The 21,628-nt window shown below is 45.5% G+C and overlaps 1 long non-coding RNA gene across 1 annotated transcript; it reads right to left on the reverse strand.

Moving 5' to 3' along the window:
• Positions 1-2,287: 2,287 nt before the first annotated feature.
• LOC104912411 lies at positions 2,288-14,963 on the reverse strand. Its single transcript, XR_794655.2, has 3 exons — positions 14,841-14,963; positions 4,967-5,217; positions 2,288-2,948 (listed from the first exon to the last, which is right to left on the reverse strand). It is a non-coding gene; the product is annotated as an uncharacterized LOC104912411 (long non-coding RNA).
• Positions 14,964-21,628: the final 6,665 nt, after the last annotated feature.

The following is a 21,628-nucleotide window of genomic DNA, read 5'->3' on the forward strand; positions in this document are numbered from 1 at the left end:
TGTAAAAAGATATTTGTTGTTAGTATGGAGTCTATTACTGTGCCATTAGGAATAATCACACACGGATAATGAATTGCACTGTTCTAATGACTTTGGTTGTGGATTCACTCTTTCTAACTTCTGTTCTTCAGAAGACCACACGCCAGGCAATTAATATTATCACTTGTATACCAAAGATCCTAACCCCACTGTGATGAGAGGGAATGAATAATTTGCCATTCATCTATACTGAGAATGAATCTGGGATATGACTGAGAACAAAATTCTTCACTTGCAAGCTGTCATAATTAACATCCAGCAGGGAAGGAAGAGAAAAGTTTAGAAAGGCTCAATCTAAAGTCCTCCCAAGGGGCTGGTAAGCTTCTGCTTGCCTATTGGCTTTGGATCAGATCCACTCTGTGAAAAACTCCTTACTGTCCTCCTGCATTTGAAAAGCAGGACTGTGAGGTCTCTGCAAAATACTGTGGCTGCCGGCATGGTCAGCAGCTCTGCCAGGAGGCACTGGGCTGGGTGAGGGGTGCACCTGTGCCTAGCAGAGCACAGGGGAAGGCAAGAGGTGGGAGTGGGGAAGGGCCAAACACTGGAGCCAACCCGTGGTGCTGGGCACAGTCTCACTCCCTGCACCTTTGCCTTGTCCATCTCCTGTCTATAATAAGCAACCAGAAATACCTTGAGCAAAAAGGGAAAAGCCCACGTAACTTTTATAACGGAAAAAGCTTATTAGAAATTATTATGACAGGAAATGAAGGATGCGTCATTCAGCGCAATGATGTTCTAAAATAAGAGCACTTGCTTAGTGTTAGCCAGGAGTCTGGAAAATGGGATTGACAGTGGATGAACAAGTAGCTGGGGCTGTGGGAGATGTACAGGAAATAAATGGAGAACCCTGGAGATGCAGCACCGCCCATGCTGCCCTCCCGGTGCAAGGCAGCAGGCTGTGACTCGGGGATAGCAGCCAGCTCCCTGCTGCATGGTCCTGGTATGCCTGCAGGCTGATGTGCAGAGACCCCAGGAGCAGCCCTGTGCCTGTGTCCTGCCATCCAGCACACATCTATCTTCTCATTTCCCTCTCTGCTGTAGTAACGGTAAGCCAGTGATCGTATCGGAAGCCATTTGCTCTTTTCTGCTTGGATCTATACAGTTAAACTTTTTGCGGTGGTGTAAACTGCACTGTTTTGGATTCCTACAACTGTGTTTTAGAAGCACCTGTGCCGTTACCCTCCAGGTTTGGGTCAGCAGGGGCTCAGTGCAGTGCAGGAAGAGCTCGGGCTGTGCGTGTTCTGATCGTCAGTATGCGTGTGGGCTCTGAAGTGCTGGCTGTGTTCTGTGAAACCTGCACACTCCTTTTTGATTGCTGTTGTAATGCTTTGGGGATTGTACGGCTGTTATCAGTGCTGTGCTGGAGAACCTACAGCCACTGCTAAGTGCACTCAATGTAAAAGCACCTAAAGACCCACTAATGCAGGCTAGAATAGCAAGGAGAATTAACACTGCTGCACTCAGCAGTTTGGGGAATGCTGTTCCTGAAACATCCCACAGCACTGACCCTGAGCTCTGCCAGCTCTGGTTGGTCTCCACCAGTGCCATGTGGTCCTTCAGTCCCTAAAGGCAGGGCGTATGGGCCTGGTCCAGGCTGTCTTCCACACAAGTGAGGGCAGGCACGTTTCAAACTTAATCTGGTCTTTTCCTAACCACCTGGTTACCGTTTTACTTCTTGAAGTCACGAGGAAGAGCCCTTCACATCCAACTTTCATACAACACCCAGTGCAGCTCTGTCACGGTTCCCAGTAAGAGTGGCCTTGGGCAGCTGGGATGCTTTTAGCAGCTCTTCTGCTGATGATTTTGATCTTACCACCTGCCAAGTCACTCTGTGTGCCCAGCATTACCAAAGCATGCTGTTAGCACCACTTGCTGCTCGGGCTGGGCTCACGCCAGCAGGTTTGCTCCAGAGGTGGGAACAGGAGGCACCTCGTGCTGCTGGGATTTTTTGTTTGCTTTTAAGAGGCAGCTGCATATGGCACTTGCTCAGAAGCATGAACTGAGCTGTGATTACGCCGGTTTGCCAAGTTGTTAGGCCAAATTTGGGGCTGCTCGTGCCATTCCATTTTACTCAGGCCTCACTGGTGACGGTAGGAGTTGTGCATGCAAATGATGACAAGATATGACCTCCATCAAGGATGTCTGGAAGCTATAACTGCCCGAGTGGAAATATAAGCAGCCAAGCTTAAAGCGCACTTGAAGAAGTGCTGGGTCTGTCGTAGCCCTACAGTGCAATCCCATTACGTTGTAATAAAACCACACTGGCTGGGATGTCTTTATCTAACTTATTTGTGATGCTGTTTCTTTCTCTGAGAACACAAAGGAGAAGTGCCTTTGTTGCTACATAGGATTCCTGCAAGTTAATTCTTCCTGCCTCAGGTGGGAAGAAATCTCATTTTCAATTGTAGCTTATTTATGTTAATTCTGGGGCTTGGATTTTCAAAATAGCAATCCCTTGTAGCCATGGGCTTCCATTTGCAAGTGAGGGTGCAGCCAGACAGGCACCTCAGATCTATGTTTATCACATACTGACTTATCCTTCCAAGGCAAAATAAATAGTTACCATAGCACTTCTCTCTGGAAACACGTAAAAAACCCTGTTTGTGCATTTACAATCAGCCTGACAAATTTTACAAGTGGATTTTTATAAACGCCACCTTGGTTCTCAAATGTTGTAAATGGAAAATGAAAACCTGGTGAATATTAATACAGAGAAAAATAATTCCAATCAAGGAAAGCAGCCTGCTGAAGAATACCACGTGTCCATCAGGTGCGGTCAAGAAGGTACATTGCCCGGATCATTCCGGAGGAGGTGGTCACCTCCTCCATCAGTGGGCTCTATGGGCCCATGTTCAGAAGGCAGGACCAGGACAAGGACCTCCATGGAGCTGCTTGTAGTGGGCATATTCCTGAAAGCAGGAACAGGACAAGCCATTAAACAGGTTTGCCTCTGAGCTCCGGGAAACAGTCATTCTTAAGACAGTGCACAAAGAAAAGGAAATGCAAAACAATCCAGAACTTGTATATTTCCCATGTTTCCCAGCATAATTTGCACAACTGTATCTTGATCACTAGGAAATATCTTTGGCTGGCACACCAGCGACCTCATTTTGCCCAAGATTTTGTGCAGCCTGCACAAACGTGGCTGTAACTGCGCAGGGAGGACAGATGCACACCAGGCCCCATCCCTCCCCAAAAATAGATTTGTGTTGTGACATTTTCTCTTCTTGCAACAATTTTTGTTACTGCAGTGAGGTATCTGGCATTGCATTGTCTCATTTTCTCATTGCTGTGCCACACTCTGTTGACCTTTTTAATATTCAGTATTTTGAATGGTTGACCATTGCTCTCCTCCTTTTCCTATTAAAAGAGGAGTCCAACCTGTTGCAAAGGACCAGGGTGACCAGCCCAAGGAAATGAAAAATTCTGAAAAGGTCAGATGAATGCAGCATTCCACATACTGCACAAAATACATTAGATAATAAAAACCATATGCCTCCTTGCTTTGACAAAGACTGTTCCAGCAGCAAAAAAATAAAAGTAGGTACAACATCAATCTAGTGTTATGCTAACAACAGCGCTAGGAAAATCGTGGGACTGTATAATTTATCCCATTGTTATTATAGTTTTTAGCTTCTGCTCCTCTTTGGATGGATTATTGCAGAACTGCAGCAGAAAGCTTAATTTACATTTGATTCAGGATTCTATTTATGGTGCTGCTCGGGCTCTTGGCATTTTTGAGAGACTCCTCAGCTCTACACCGTCTCTAGATAAAAAGGTAAAACTCATTCAAATAAGAAATACACGTTTTTCTGCATCTTCAGCAACTCGAGAAACATTTCCAACGCAGCCTGTGCACCAACACTACCATTATCAATGGGCATCTGCTGCTCATTGTTCTGTGCATAAGCAGCATACTTCCATCCACGATAGCTTACCGAGCCTTGCTGCTGTGCAGGAGGGGAAGTGAGAAGGCAGTCGGCAGTGAGCGACTGGTTTGAACCCAAAGCCAACCTGCTGCCCCGGCTGAGCCCCATGTGGGGACAGCACCAGGAGCTCCCTGTGGCTAACAAGCCCTACAGCAGAATACGTGACAGCATACTTGGAATTATTTTCTGATTCGTAAGGTACTCAGAAATCACTGAGAGCAGAACTGATTGCAGTAGATCAGATCATTTTTCCTGATCTGCTTTAAAAACAGCAACAGTGCTTATTGCTGTCACTTTTCCAAGGCAGCAGTTACAACACTAATTACAGTCCGAGCGGTTTACCGTGCTCTGTAGAAATGATTACAGTCTTAGATAATTCAGAGCTAAAGACCTGGTGTAGTAGGTGGTTCAGAAGTAAAGACACAATGAATAAATATTACTACCATTTAAATTTGATGGTGTATTAATAATGTTACCCGTCACTCATAACAAATGACAGCCAGGTCAAATTTAACTTTATATTGTTACCTTTTTCACTTAAGCAATTTACATACTCATTTACATATTGCTTTTGCATATTATGCACTGAAGTTAAAGTTGGCTTTAAGGCATTAATTTTTCCAACCTCTTCAGCAGGAATAATAGGCCTGGGCCTATTTGCAACCCAACCATTTAAGAAAAAGTGAAATAATTATACTTTGATACAAGTTTCTTTTGGTATTACAGCATATGTGTTTTCTTGTTGGAATTAAGGGTTCAACACAAGGGAACAAATTGCCCCCACGAAGCCCAAATTTTCCCTGCGCTCCCCTGCCCCAGTGGGTGCAGAACAGCATTGCGGCACCGATTGGAAGATTCTTCATCATCCCACCGTGATTCATTGTCTCCAGCCCCACAAACACCGCTGTCACTGCCTTGAGAGCTGCTTTCCTCCCGCTACATTCATGTTCACCGTCACCACCCTCAGCCAGTTCCACCTCTTTCTACACTTCTCTTACCCTCGTTTCTTCATGAAGACTTTTGTGATGTTGATCTATTTACATGGACCAAATGCTTGTTTCTCACTCGATGTCATTTGAAGACTTGTGCTCATTGAAAGGTTTGATGTTGCCCAAAGCTGATGAACATCATCCAGATCTTCCTTCTTGCTATGCCCGTCTTTGCTTCTCCCCACACAACATGACAGAAACGCTGCAGAGAGTTTTCCAACATCCTGTGTTCTCTCTTTCCACTCTTTCCAAGATTTGTGCTGGAAAGGAACCGGAATTACATACAGTGAGCAGAATTACGAACAAACGAACGCACGACAAAAGCAATAATTATGGCAATTCTGTCAGGAATTATGTCTAGAATATTTCCAAAATAGCCTGATAGGCAACTAATGCATCCATTCATTAAACAGATACAATGGTCCAATAACATTGGATTGCAATGGCATCAGCTGCTGCTAAGGCAGCATCACAGTACCATCATCTCCCTGTTCAGAGTTTTCTCTATTAAGTACATGGCATTTTTATTTTCTGAGACAGTTAATTTTTACAGGCCTACAAACTAATTCACACTCACCATCTCAACTATTGCAAATGACTGGGGTAAAGATCCCTACAAGTCAAAGCTTCTGCCGGCTCGCTGACCATCGGTTTCCTCTCGCTTCACTGTTTTAAAGGTTTATCTCATTTTCGTTTTTATTCCCAGTGAAACTCGTGCTGGTCTCACCTGGGCTTTTCCTGATGCCCATGAGGTGCCAGGCACAGCTGTCACATAGCAGCAGCCTCAGGACCATGGGCAAGGTTCCTGCCCTTGGCAAACAACAGTGAGAATAGATTCAAGTCTTATGAAATAGTTTGGTCTGATGACAGGTCTCACTTTTTCTTTTCAGAGTTGTATTTTCCTATGAGCATCAGAAAGGAGCTTCAGGCAGCTCCTCCAAGGCCAAGGAGGGAATAGTGCAACCATTCTGGCCTTTCCCTTGTTATTGGGTCTGTGCTGGGAGAAACAGTGGGCATGACAGGAGCCAACCAACCTGTTCTTACAGACTGCAAACCCTATTTCCAAACCTGCTGGGAAAAGGGCGTCCAGCTTTGTGTTCAGAGTAGCTGCTAGCATCAACAGGTGTACATTGAGCCCTGTATGAGCTACCATCCAGCTTTGCTGCTCTGTCATAGCAGACTCTATAACAATATTATCCATAAAAAATTGTGTGTTTGTCTTCTCTGACAAGATCCCAGGCCTGGCCTGAGCTAAAGAATAACTTTTAAAGGAATCTCTGGAGCATGTTAACCGGTTAAAATGTTCTGTGCTGCAAGAAGCAGCACTCACTGCGTGAGTGATTCAGTATACAATTCTCCAAGATGCGCTTTTTCACCTTCATTTTCATGTTATTATTTAAGCACCTTCTGTACTCCCACTGACGTCGCCCTTTTCCACGATACTTCCTGATTTCAGCAGAATGACTTGAAGCCCTCCAGGTGTTCAGCACAGCCCCGGTTGTAGCTGGGTTCCAGCTGGCAGGGCGCTGCAGAGCCTGCCTGCAGCACACCACACCTGTTTGTCCAAAGCTGAGAGCACAACAACATTTCAAGCAATGTTTTTGAAGGCCACCCTCATCCACAGTTTCTTTACCCCAAATGGCTGCATTGGCACGAAGAACATCACGCCTTGTCACCCTAGTCACAGTGACATGGTGACACCATTGATGTGCTCTCAGGGCACAGATCCACCTTTGCTGCACGCAGAGCTTCAGCCTGGGGCTCCCCGTGTCTTTATTCACTTTCCTAGGAGGCATCGCCTGTTTTCTGGACAGGTTTTCTATACAGTTTTAGGGTGGGTGCTGGGAAAAAGGAGGAGGAGAGGGAATGATGGTGCACTTTTCTGGTGACGCAAGAAGGAAGATTGCAGAGGGAAGGGGCACTTTGTGTGGGTGAGCACAGAGCAGTGGGGCAGGGGCTGCAGGCTGTGCCACTTTCATTGCCAGGCCGTGCGGTGCTGCTCGTTAGCACTGCTTCCTGCAGGCGAGAGACGGAGTGGCTTAAAGCGGTAATTCACTCTCCATAATCATACTTCACATCACGCAAGTCTGATTAGCATAAGGAAATGCAGAAGTCAAAATGCAGAGAAAAAAATTCTAAGAAACAGATTTTCTCTTCCCTTAGGAGTTAAAGAACAATGAAAAACCCGTGACAAATCTTCTGCAGTCACCCCTGCACAGTTTATTGTTCAGTAATAGTGCTCACAAGTGTCGGCGCTACATTTCAATTCTTTTTCTCTGGCACGGCTAAAATTCTTAATAGGATGTAAGCTCAAGTCCCACTAACAGATAAAACAGACTAACAAGTTTTTTTTCTTTGACACCCTTTCCAATTATATTTTAAAATCTTCTTTGGATTCATTATATTCTGTAATCCTGCCAATTTGCATCATTTACTACGATGCCTTCCCTTCGGAAGCAGAAATCCCTCACACATTTGCCACTCTGTCAAATTCATGGAAGGCAGAAATGCTCAGATAATCTTTCTGAAATGGTTTCCCAGGCGTTTGGTCACCTCTTTTATTTTTCTTGTAGTTGGCTGAGAGTGATGATGAAGAAACATCAATAAAACGTCACCGCACAAAAGCGTCTCAAAAAGGTTGCAATTATTTACCATCTAGGCTTCATTGTACTCGCACCCTGTTCGTGTTATGGGAAATTACCTCTGCTCTGATGTACACACTTCGATAAATGAAGTACGGTAAATCAGAGAGCTGAGAACAAGGCCAGTTGTGCTTTGCATAGTGCGGGGCGCTTCAGAAAGATCACTCTGTTCTAATTGCAAAAGATTTCACGCGGCTTCATAACCTGCCTGGGAAATGTGAAAATCAAAATTTGACTTTATTGAGCTACTGTTTCAATTCCGCCATAGCAATTAATGAGTCGCAAAACAGCAGTATTAATTTACTGTTGGTGGCGACTACCAACCCTGACTGTTTAAGGTTAACATTAAATTAAATACCTTAATAGATTGGAAAGAAATATTTCAAATGCTATTGACAAGCTGCAAGTCCTTTAATGCCAAACACAAATTATGGGCACGACCTCCTTCTCTTTTTATTAATTCACTGCTGTGCTTAAAACACAATACTGGTATACATTTCAAAAACCACTTCAAGGTGAACAACAAATGGGCGTCTGTGGAGATCAAGAAAGCAACCGAAAGGTGACTTTTTGTTCCCAATGACTTCCTTGGAAAAGGCTCATGTAGAATCAAGAAGCTAGAAGAACTTCTAATTGCTTCAAACATCGTTTAAAAATTACAGTACCTCCTTTTGCTCGTTCTCTTTGCTTTCTGATTGCTTTCTGTCTTTTAAGAAGATAGAGGAATCTTGACGTTTTTGTAAGAGCATTCACAAATAAAAGTAAGGAAGATGAATCACAGCATAACAAAAGCTGAATTTTATACTTGTACGATCCATACAACAAGAACACCAAGCCTTCAAGAACTCCCGTGTGAGCATTTGCCAGCTAACCTTTCATTGTGCTCCTTGTTTTAGCTATGGCCACCAAGAAGAGCTCCCAGCTGCTCAGCCTCTCCTTGCCTGATACACCTCTTTTCTTTTACACCCAGCCCAACATTCTAGACAGCAGCGTCCCAGCCCTGTGTCCCAGCCTAACATCCCAGCCCAGCACCCCAGTCCAGCATTCCAGCCAGGCATCCCGCCCGATGTCCCAGCCCAATGTCCCAGCCCACTGTCCCAACCCACGCGCCCGCCCACCACACTCGCATCACGCACAGTGACGGGAAGATAGACTGCGGTGTCCCTGGGATGGGGTCAGAGTGCAAGCGGGTACGACAGATGGGCACAGCAAACAGGGAGCAAAATAGATGATCACAATTAGTGCAGTCAGCAGCAGCAGTCAGTCAAGAAACAGTACCCCGAAACTTCAGACCGAAAAAATAACACTGCTGTGGGGACAATTGATTTAGGAGCTGTCTTAGCTCCTTCCAGTTCCACTTATTTTCCCATGTGCTGACAGTTCCTGCAGCCAGGCACTTCGTGCTGTCATTTTCATTGTTTCCAGGAGATGCCCAGCCCCCTTCCCCTCATCAGCCCTGAGTAGGTAAGTGGAAATGTAGATAATTATAGGAAAAGGTTTTCAAACACACACATTTCCTAACTGACACATGCTCAGCTCTTGATGTGTTCTGTGCCTGTTCTCATTAAATTTTATACACAGCAAACCTGAACAAAAAGCTTGTGCAGTGTTAGGGAACAATGATTCCTTTTTGCAAGTAAAGAGGAGATTTATGGAGAAAATCACTTGAATCTGACAGTCACTGACATCAGTTCTTAGTTCATGAAAAGTGAGTGGGACCTGATGGATCTCTCTCCTTTTCATCAGAAAGCTGCTGTTTTTCTTGTCTTGGCTTAGAGTGGGAAGTGAATAATGAGCATGTTGATGATTAAAAAAATCTTACCTTTCACTTTAGCCAAAATTCTTTGCACTTATGACATGAATCATTAAAAAATTCTGATTACATACCCCAAAGCATTTCATTAAAGAGTATTTTTTCAAGCACCTTTTCTGCAAAAAACCCTATTCTGTGAGAACTGAGGCCGCCATAGGGGAACATAAAGGAGGCTGATTGTGAAAGCTGCCCTCCTCCTGTGCCCTGACGGCGTGAAGCACACACACCTGTGATACGCTCACCGTGCATCATCACTGGCACACAAATGAGAGCCACATTTATACCCAGCAATGCACTGTTTGTCCCAAAAGCTGCTCACTTGCACTTAGCACCCGTTTGATGTACAGTTTCTCCTCCTTCCATTAACAAGCTCTGCCTCTCCCAGCTCAGTGAGGTGGCTTGCAGGACAGGGCTAGGAGTGAGGAAATTGCCTCTTACAAATCTCTTCATTCAAAATAGAGTACCTGAAGATTACGCTTCCAAATGCCACCTCGGTGAGCAACACTGCTCAATTTTCTGGGTGTGTGAGAATTTTATTTCCCCTTCTTCTGAAGCATCAGTCAGAGCCTTGGCGGGAGGCAGCAGCCACCGGGCCAAAATAGGGATGTGCCCTGCAGATGGACAGTGCCTTCTTCACAAATAGGCACAGGGAAGAGACACGGGAACCTAATGCTTTCTAATGATCCTTCCAGCCTTGTCCCAATTAAATAAAGGTCAGCTCCAGAGGCCAGACAGGTGGAGGCTGAATGGGAAGACAAAGCAAAGCACTGTTTGCAGCGTGCTGATTCCTACTCATTTATTTCTGCCTGGTTTCCAAGCCCCCCACTCAAAGCATGGACAGAAAGACAGCCACATCAAAGAGTTGTGAGAACAACATCAGGGAAGACTTCCCATGCTGGATTGTGTTTTCTGACTTCATTCTTATAAAAAGCTCTTCAAAGCAGTGGGGGCTTCTTTTTTTTTTTTTTTCCTGCCACATGGAAAAGATGTATACGCATGATTTTGATTTTTGTTAAATGATATCATGGCAAAAATAAATGCCTCCCATGTATTCCTGGGTGGATTTGATGTCATCTCAAAGCACTATCCCAGCTTGAGAATCCGACTTGGAAAGGGTGCACTGGGAGCTGAGCGCTCTGGGTCAGCAGGACCACATGGGTTACGAGCATCAACTCTGAGAGGCAAAGTGACACTGGTGTGCGGAGACGAAAGCAAGGACGAAGGGAGATGTCACTTATGGTCTCAAACCCATTTCCTGCACTTCTCTCAATGGCTGTAAGATGTTTTAAACGTTTTGGCCACCACGCATCAGGATTTCACTGCTGGCAAATCCTATAAGTCTGTCTGCACCAGGAGCCATAGCCTCACGGGTATCCTGCTGCAACATTTGGGAATGTTTCTGAGGTTAAGGGGAGGTTTGGGGACGTCCCCAGGAAAGCACCCTGATCTTGACAGCAAGTACTTGGAATGAAGGGCACATCCCCAGAGCCCCACAACAAAGGGCACAGGCTCAGGGTGGCACCACAGCCAGCATGCCCCCAGCCCAGCAAGGTGCCAGAAGGACCCATGCAGAGCAGGGCTTCGCAGCAGGCTTACACATTTCTTCACATTTCATAGAGTGAATCTGTGCAACAGGAAAAGAAACCACAAGAACTGCGATTTGAGGAGCTCAGCTCCTCTGGTTTGGCACCTTGCTTTCAGAGCCATTCGAATTATGTAAAATTTGAATTTTGGGAATAGGTTCTTTTGGTCACAGTACATTCCAATTGCAATGTCTTAAAATCACACCTGCTTGTGGCGTATTTCTTCTGTCAACTTAACATGTGTGAAGGCATACATAAATGCTAATACCTCCATTTCTTATGTGTTTGCATCACGACCTATGGATGGGGCCATGCCTGCACAGACCAAGCAGACCAGCTGGAACGCGCATTGAGGAGTGGAAGATCTCCTCCTGTCCCTCTCAACAGCCCCTTCTCAGAAATAATTAGCCTCTGTCCTGCTATTTAGAAATAAGCACAACCAGCCCCTCCTCATCCATAGCTGGAACCTGTGGTTAATTGGTATTTTCCATTGGTTTTACATGAGGAGCTTTCTGAATAGGTTTGTGAAATATTCTAGCTCAAGCAGGAGAGAGAATGCATAATTTATTTTGTTACTCGATAGAATTAGTTGTTCTTAGCTTGCTCCAGCAGTATAAACTGTGAATGCAATATTTTCTAAAGTGTCCTTTCTCCATGAGATTAGTAAATTTAATTTGAAATTCTGTACTCACAAGTAGTGCAGTGGCTGAAGGCAAGCTGTAGAACAGATGACAAAGGTTATTACATTTTTTAAATTATATTTTAAAGATGTTTAATAACTGTGGAGAAAAGACTTATGAAAATGGAAATTGGCAGATTAAAGAGCACGTTACACAGTTCTTTTAAAAACTATATATGAAGTTATTTTTCCTATCACCCCTTAAAGGACCAAGGTCTTGTTCTCAAGACCAGCACCCGAATGGGAACCAGCATTTGGTTGAACCTGCAATTAGATTCAGGAAATCCATTCTAAATGCAGATGCAAGGCATGAAGTGGCTGTTGGAGGTCAGCAATTTTCAAATAGCATTTTGAGGCTCTTTTGCTCATCACAAACATAAATATTGAACCTGGGCTCAAAACATGGGCGATGTTTTTCTGCCCTCTGGTCAAACCAAGAGCTGAACTTCTGGGGTTAAGTGCTACCAGGGCTTCAGGCGAGGATCGAGTGTGGATGAGAGCCAGCTCCTTAATGGGAACTTGCAGCTCAATCATGCCATTTGGAAATAAGGGAGAGTTTTCTGTACGAATTGGAGTAAGACTGAGCACAGGGGGCTCTGTACGTAAAGGAGAATCCACCCCTGCTCTGCAGGCTGAAAAGAATTGTAAGTCCTATAGGGAAAGCAGTGGTTTTGCTGAGTCAGCAGATGTAACCTAAAACATTCAGGAACAGATTGTGCTTCAGAAGATGACTTGCTGGTTTTCACCTTCATTTCAAAACATTTGGAGAATAAATGGTAACAGGGAGTTAACGACAACAGAAACTTTCAGCTTCCCCAGTGGATTTAATCTAATGAAGCACGAATTGCTGGAGCCCAGGTCAGGGAGGGCACACAGGAGCTCTGCTCACAGCCCAGTGCCAGCAGCCCCAGCCATAGGCTGTGAGCCCAGCGCAGTGCACAGCAGGAGGTCTGTATTACCTGTGCTGTTACTGCTGCTCTTCTCCCCTGAAATACCAGGTTACATTCACTTACTGCCTATAAGAGGAAAAAAAGGTTCTTTAGTAATATCTTGACTTATAACTCACTGGGTACCCATTATTAGAAACCCCTCTGGTTTCTGATAAGGCTGTTTAATCATTCATCAGTCCCCAGGAGTTATGAGCTTTGTAGCCCAGGAGTACCTTCCTAACACCCTCCTAAATTGAGACTCCAAATGGAGTCGGTGATACTCAAACCTACCTGAATGTTTCCCATGCAACCTGCTGGAGGGTGCCTGCTTTAGTAGGGCTGATGATCTTCTGAGGTCCTTTCTGGTCTCCATGATTCTGCATGGAGCTTTTACATCTATTCTCAATTAAGGGATAAAATCCACACAAGCAGCTGCCATGAGGATCCCCTCTGGACACGGTCACATTTAACACCCAGAGAGCCTCTTGCGCCAGGGGAAGGGAAGGGAAGAACTGCTGTCCTCCCTTCAGCAATGAAATATCATTATTCTTTAAATATAATGAGGAAACCTGGAGGAAAAAGTTTGGACCTGGTGGCAGTGATGATACAAGGGAAGTAATGACTATTGTGATTATTGGTTGTTGCCTAGGAACCTTTGCCTGACATCATGCTTTCCATGCAAGCAGACAGAGCGGCTCTAATTAGCAAATAAATACCGGTATAGACCCATCAAGGCATTATTTCTTAAAGGGAGGAGAAGTTGAATTACAGTAGTGGGAAACAGACACAAGAAGCAAATTATTTTAAAATTACTTCATTAAAGACCCAGAAAAATCCATAATCAGAAGAGAAAACTTTCAGCTAGAAGGAATGCCATAAAATGTCACCTTGAACTTGAACCAGAAATGGGAAAATAAACAGCAAGAGAAGCATCCAATGTCACTGCAGAAATTCCTGGAAGGAGGGCTTTGAAGGAGGATCAGGTCCCGATACTGCAAATTCCACACCTCTAAAGGCGTACTCAGCAGAGCCACAGAACTTTGTTTTGTATGTGTACATATATATATTACATATATAAACATTTTAAATATGCCACTTAGATTTCCATGATGCAAGAGCACCGGGATCACAGCAGCACTTCCAAGCGCCCAGCTAAGTGACCCACATCACTTCTCATGAGAGCAGGACAGTGCATGCAGTGCTGCTACACAATTACATTCCAAGTGCTCAAAAGGCAAAAATATACTTAATACGGATCAGCACTGCTTTGCAGGTTAAACAGTCCTGATTACATTTTATATTCTGTCTGGATAAAAAAGAAACTGCGTATACTTCTAATATTATGAAATTGCTTTTCATGAGGAGCTTTACAAATAAGAGCCATAAACCAGCTTTCAGCCCCGGCTGTGACAGAGGTGGGAGGGTTATTACCCAGGCTGCCCATTGACAGCTCTGGGTTTGTCGCCACCCTCATTAACAACCAGCAACCAGTGCTGGGGGGAGCCAGGGGGAGCAGGAGCCCTGCAGCAAGCACAGCACTGCTCTGAGTTTCACAGAATCACAGAATGGCCAGGGTTGGAAGGGACCTCAAGGATGATGAAGCTCCAACCCCCCTGCCACATGCAAGTCTGCCATCCTCCACATCTAATACCAGCCCAGGCTACCCAGGGCCCCATCAACCTGGCCTTGAACACCTCCAGGGATGGACGGGGCATCCACAGCCTCTCTGGGCAGCTGTTCCAGCTCCTCACCACTCTCTCTGTAAAGAATTTTCACCAGCTCCCCAGCACAATGCTGAGAGCCTGCCCAGCTGCAAACCCCAGCAGTGCTTTCTTAGGAGCCAAGGGCTGCTCTAAAACAGGCTGACCCAAGGCATCCCTTTTAAAGCACTTTTAAGCACTATTTCCTCCTCCCTGAATATTAGTGGTTACTTTCATTAAGAACCATCTCCATGACTGGCATTAACTACCATCCACTTTCACCTCAGCCTTTTCCCCCAAGAAATCACTGTTTGTTGTCAATCATACAGGTGAATTCCACCTCCTGGCTTCAGAAATCACACTTACTGAGAACTTGTCTGCAGACCAGACAAACAAAACCAAGGCCATTTCCTGCAGACCGATGCAGCACTGAGGTTTCCAGGCCAGGAGGGACGTGTGCTCACGGATCAGGGGAGCACGAAAGCCCCGTGACACAGAGCTCACCTCCCGTGGCTGTGGCTGTTTGGGTTGTCTCACCTTGCAGCCCCGCTCCCCTGGGGCCGAGAGAGACGGACTCCATTCTGCGTCCCTGCAGACGATCATGCAGGGTTTCATGTGGCTGTTATCACAACAGCACTGTTCACAACCCACTGCTGTTTCACGTTACATTAGCAGCTCAGAATTCTGTGTGTCTGTTTTCCCCTGACAACAGCTGTTACTCGATTCCTGCGACTGGCTTGCTTTTTACATTAGCCAAGCGTGGATAGACATGGTGCAGATAGGAAAGCATTATCTTCTGCTGAAGTATACTTGGACCACCTTCAAAAGTGGAAGTAAAAATACTCCTGCAACCTTAGATTCAAGTTTATATTTATCTCACTTTTCATATGAACGTTTTTATTGGGTGCGTTATAAAAGCCTCCTTGCACATTTTCTCAGCAAGCTGAATTTCCTGTGCATCCTGAGTATAAATTGTGACTTGCTTTGGTCTTTACAATAAAAGAGAATTTAGAGATAGATAGTCTTCATGCTTAGCCAGGCTCACTGAAAGGCATTGCTCTGAGTTTTTGTAAGCTTTCCTAAGTTTTCCTCTGATACTTATGAAAGAATTAACACAGAGATGTCTTCCTCTAAAGTTTCCCAATCAGCTCATGAGCTAGCTGGTATGAAGGCGTATCCAGTATCATTTATTATCTTTACACTGCCTCCTAATGAATCAGGCTGACTTGATCAGGCTCTGCTTGTGGAGCTGCCCATCTCTCCACCACTGTGAAAGCACCGCAGCCAATGGAGCACCCAGAACTCCTTAGCCTCAATAAGCCATCTCCATCAGTCCCACTCCCTGTCTTCCGAACACCAGAACACATATCTGGCAAACATTTCCTAAACTCTGAGAACTCCAACGCCTCTCACTACATGCTTGGCACATGTTTTCCCACAGCTCCCCACAACCTGGACCGGGCTGGTTATGAGTGACTGGGGCTCAGGCACCCACAGCACTCAGCAGCCTGAATGTGTCACCAGCTCCACCTCAGGTCACTGCATGGAGGTGGAGCACGAGTCTCCTAATATCCTCCAGCACACCTGGCCTGGCAATTCCTGATCGCCTCCCACTAGGCTCATCTTCTGTTTATAAGCAAAAGGAGAGGATGGTCACAGTCTGACCACACTTGTTCTGTGCTGTCTTCCTTAAGGGATAAATTATTGCTGAGAAAACACTCAAGACATACAAATTTCGTTACGTTGGCTGAGACATCATTTCTATTAATGGAGCAGTTCGTTCGATGCAGGACTCATTATATGCAGATTTTTACAGTAATATCTCACCAGTTATCAGCTTTTCATTTCCTTCAGAAAAAACTCCTTGCCAGTATAACTCAGCCTCAGGAAGCACAAGAAGTGTAGAATTAAATCCCCACTTGTGGTCCTGCTGCAGCCCTTTGACTTGCCCCCACCTGGAGCCCTGTGCAGGCTCTGCTCTGCAGGCAGCCTCCTGCTGCTCATCCCTCCAGCCTGAGGGGAGTGGTACCCCAGCCTTTCCCATATTCTGTCCTGTCTGCAGGTGTGGGGCACTGCTCCATGCGCTTGCTTCAAGTTATATGGCAACAACTGTCTCCTTTCTGTGATTCTGTCAGCTTGCTGTAGGAACCCACCTCAGCAGGGGCTTAGGCTCCGTGACTTCTCGAGGTCTCTTCCAACTACTACAGTTCCATGATTCTTTCAGAGTCAAAGAAATGGACGTTTCTAACCCTGCTCAAGTAGATCAGCCACTCTTATGGAAGAGGACTGGAGCCACGCTGACCTGGTACAAGAAGGTTTGCCCTCCGCATTCCAGACTCTCACACCAGGCACCTGACCATGCCTCACGCCAGTGGAGATGTGACGAGTCCTGGCTCTTTGTTCCAGAACCAGATGGGTGAGCAGGGTCAGGCACATGGGATAAACTCAGGAGCTGAGCACTTCCTTGCTCGTGCCTGACCGTGTGTGGCAATCATCCCTTGGGGAAGAGCATTCTCAGCCCCATTAGAAACCAGTCGCTAAAAGAACTGATGCTGTAGCGATGGGCATTACTGCCTGTGACTAGCATGAGCAAAATGGACACAGTAGGGAGCCTGTACATGCAGCAGTTTCATAGAAATGCAGAAGACAGCAGTAGACAGAGGGGTGGCTGCCGCAAAGCAGCAAAACAGCACGGATGTTCCAGCCTTGGCCATCCCAACCTGCACACCAGGACCAACTCACTGCCAGGGCTGGTGACACAGGGAGTTCAGGCCCGTGGGTATTGCTACAGCGATTCTATGATCCACTCAGAATTTGGCAATTTGTTTCTCCTCAAAAGAAGGGAAAAGATACCAGCTTAACAACTAGGATACAGTTTCCTTTCTTTTTTCATCATTTCCTAACCAGAAGTAGCATTCAGGTTTTGCATTCCCCCTCCCTCCCTGCAGCCTCAGCTCAGGCTCAGCAGGCAGGCTCACAGCAGACCCATCCTGACTGCCCCAAGCCATGCCAGCTGCAACAGTGGAAGCAAGAATGCTATCAGCCTTTTGCATGCAAACTGCAGGATATTAACTTTTGTTCAAGCGAAGATTAGTTTTGACAACATGAAAAACACCCCATTCCTCCAGTATCACGTTCTTCTCATCAAGCAATTCCACCTCTCATTTATTCTCCTGAGTGCACAGAAACATCTGTGTATCACTCTGTTTTGCTGGCCTATCCCACTATTCCTCTAACTGTAAGTCCCAGGGACACACTTCTGTCAGCATAACTCACATGAATGCCAGGAAATATTGAGGGATAAAATAAGGATGATTTCAGGAATCTAGAAAGCCCCACAAGCAGTGAGGCTGCAGTATCAGAGCTGCTTCCTCAGCCCGAGATTTGCAGCACTCCATCTTGGCTCTCGCAGACGAGCCTTGAAGAGTGAGTCAGCTTTCCTGGTAATTACGGAGAGGTTGTGTTCCTGTAAGCAAAGCCAATCTCCGCAGAAATACACATGCTTTAATGCTGAAATACATTTGGAAACTATTATTATTGTTCCACCAAACAATAGATCCCTCGAGAAGCAAAACAACATTTTCTATTTACACATCTGTACAAAGTGCTGTTTGGAGAAGGAAAGGCTGATTTGCTCGGTACACAGGAGATTCGGTTAGTGCTCTTACTAACCCAGGTTGTACCTCACTGGGGATTAATTTGTGCTATAAGGAAAAAGCAGGATTTGGCCTTTCATCAGGGTAAGAGCTGGAGCTGTCTCTCCTCTCACCGTAAGTCTCCATCAGCAGCCGCATTGACCCTCTCCAGACCTTTGTGCTCTCATTTCGTATTGCTTCTCGGTAGCAGAGAATCTGCGCCAAGAAAAGGTGGAAGCGACAGCCACAGAGCGGGAGGGCAGCACTGCTGCAGCAGCCCTCTCCCAGCTGCCAATGGACGGGCAGAGCACTGCCCAGATGGGCCACCTCTGTGCCACTGCAGTGCAGGATGGGGTCACAATTCCAGTTTGTGAGAGCTGCTGGGACCTGCTCTTCCCCCTCTTCCCACGCTGTGCTGGGAGCGCCACCACTGGGAGCACTGTTACCGAGCTTCTGGGAAATAACTCCTGCTGAAGCTCCAGCGCGTGTTTTGCCTGTGCTACATAGGTCACAGTACGAAACACAGGATACAATAGAACTACTTGGGATGCGTAGCAGAAGTACAAAAAGAAACTCAGCAAGAACCTCACATGTTGAATTTATAACACCTTCAGAGTATTTCAAGCACACATATAGGTCCAAAAAATCTCCAAGATCCACCTTAACTCAAGCTTGATCTAAGGCTGTTCCCCCATTTGATTTTAGTTTAACCCCAAAGAAGTCTAAAAAGAGACACAGCATGGCTAGGAAGTACCTGACAAGAAACCCAAGAGAAGCCTTCCCATGGCACATCTTCATGTCCTCCCAGCACCCACTGAGCCCTGCAGGCCCCAGCCTGCCACCCCTCCATACCAGATCTCCTTGTACCACCACACAAGACACCTACCTGCTCCAACAGCCACCCCCAGCCTTTTTTGGCCTCCTGGAGAGCAGCAGTTGATGTTGCACAGCTGGTCACACCAGGTGCCCTGCACTGTGCTCAGTGGAGCAGCTGGGAGTGCACCCAGGAGGGGAATCTGCTGGGGGCTGCTGGCTGTCACTGCCCTCCTGTGCTGGTTGTGTTCTGTCTGCAGGCTGTGGAGCAAGCTGGCTGCTCCCTGGATATGTAAGGGCAGGTACAGGGCTCAGGTTGTCACCATGCACGTGTGTTCCTGGGCTGGAGAAAGCATCCTTTGTTTGGAAGTTGCCCCAGTGCTTCAGATTAAAAGCCTGCAAAGTAATCTAGCCATTCTAGTTCTGTTTTAATTCAGTTTTGATTTAGAGACTTGGTTTAGTGGGCATGATGGTGATGGGTCAGCAGTTGGACTTGATGATCTTAGTGGTCTTTTCCAACCATAATGATTCTAATTCAGTTTTATTACAAGTCCTTTTAAAACACAGAGTAGCATCACTTGTTTTGTGATGTAAGTTGTATTTCAGAAGTACTTTCTTTGGCTCTTTCTTGTGAGCAGACCTACATGAGCTCCTTGATGCCCTTATCGCTATGTCAGAGTGTAGCTGTAAGGAAACACCTCTGTCAAGAGCTGCTCCTCCAATGGCTCCGAGTTACGACAGCTGAGTAACAGCTGTGCTGTTCATCAAGGTGTGTATATGAAATTATTTCACAGAAATTCTTTGGGTAACTGAGTAGTTTCAGAGTATTGTGTATAACGGTATTCAACTTTCAAGCCAGATTTTAAAAGCACTGTGTTCCTATATATCCTGTCTTTTTTTTTTTTTAATATTTATGTCTTTTCTTTTGCATTTTCTGTTTGAATTATTGTTGTGAGTGAGATATGATTTACATTTAGTGTAGCTGAGAACAACAAAGTGCGACTTAATGTTATACAAGGCTAATCTTTCCTCATAGAAACATAACTCCAAGGAATTGTGAGCATTCCCTGGTCTAATATGATCCAGAAGAGCAGATTGCTTTATTTGAGCTCATCTCAGGTAGGAATTTACTGTGGATGACAATCCCTGAGCTGAGATACGCTTGAAGCATGTTTATAATGATATCATAATGATCATGAAATGATGGTTGAGGAGTAGATGACACTATGTTGACTGTGATTTATTTTCTCTGGAATAGTATGACTTGAACAATATGAAAATCCATAAAGAGGTTGACCTCTTTATCTGTCCTTTATGTTAGTACGTGCTGAAAAAATAGATATCTAAAGAGATTAAACCCACCCGCTTTTATTTCAAACAGATTTTGTAATATGTAAGGGAAATCCTATTGCTTTGGGAGTGCCAGATAAATAAATTTAAAGGAGGGGGAGGCAGAGACTGTCATTATACTGAGATGCACTCTCAAGAAGAGCCCTGGAGTCAGTGAGGGAGGTGGAAGGTGGCTCCAGCAGAAGACAATTAGCGTGTTAATTATGCACGCAGAGAGCAGGGAGCTCCCTGCACCCATCCCAGCCCTGCCCCAACACCAGACGCTGTGCTCTCTTCTTCTAAGCTTTCATATCACAGCATCTCTTACAGCTAAACAAGAACTGACTTTTCCTGTGTGTAAATGGAGAACCGAAAACAAGACAGACTTCTGCCAGGTTTCTCTTATTCAGACATGGATGGGGAAATATTGCAAAAGGAGAAGGGGAGAAGTTCATGCCCGAGGGGGCTTTCAGCAATGTCTATAACAAACAATACATATTTTAAAGCATGAGAAAGCATCAAAATACAGTTACATCCATAAACAGGACACCTCACAAGCCTCACCCACGAGGAAACTGCTGTTGTTACCATCAATACAAGTATTTTAAAAGCTGCAGTGCTTCTGTAAGCAGAATGTAAAGGGATGCAGTTGATTTTAGGGCAGCATAACAGAAAGCCAGAGGTGCAGCCCTACACACTGCCCTATTGCCCAGCTGGAGCTCACCTCCTCTGAGCAGGTTTTGGAGAAGCATTAAGTCCTGGACATGCGTACTTTTCTGCTGTTCCCAAAACTCAGATTTTGTTCATGCCTCTAAATGGCTAGGAATTCACCCAAATGTGCAGCCCAACCCAGAACAAAGGAGGCAAAAAGGGTAACAGGAAGCAGGGCCATAGATGTGGATGTGGAACGGAAAATGTGGGACAAGTTACATTTTCCATTAAAAATGAATGGGAGACTCATGAGTTCCTCTCAGATGGCCATGGATCTGCGGATTGATGAGCTTTGTGTTTGTCACAATACAAGCACTGACAATGAGACGTACTGATGGTATGGCATTAGCACACAATAGCAGCCCGTGTCAGCATTGTGTTACAAACCAGCAGCAGTGCCTTCATTGTCTCTCTCCCCTTTGTTACTGGAGTTGTCCCTTTGTTTTTGCTCTGTTCCCAGACTTTCGCTCATTTAGGTTAATGATATCACGCTATGATACTATAAAGCTGGAGATGTTTTAGTGTCAACCAATCATTTTTCAAGGGCTTCCTTTTCCTGTAAATTAGCTTGTTAGATTTGCAGAGCAGCCCTGTACACGCATGCCTAAAAGCGGAAAAGAGAAGGGCTGCTGGGGGCACGGTGAACGACTGAGCATCACCAAGCACAGACCCATGAGCTCAGCTCCACCTTCACGTACCCACACCCAGAGCTAAGGGCAAGAACCCAGGTGGTTCCCTGCTGTGGGAAGTCATATCATATATCACAGAATCATAGAATGGCCTGGGTCACAAAGGCCCACAGCGCTCATCAGTTCCAACCCCCTGCTGTGTGCAGGT

Source organism: Meleagris gallopavo, chromosome 10, assembly GCF_000146605.3.
Source record: "Meleagris gallopavo isolate NT-WF06-2002-E0010 breed Aviagen turkey brand Nicholas breeding stock chromosome 10, Turkey_5.1, whole genome shotgun sequence".
Taxonomy (NCBI): Eukaryota; Metazoa; Chordata; class Aves; order Galliformes; family Phasianidae; genus Meleagris; species Meleagris gallopavo.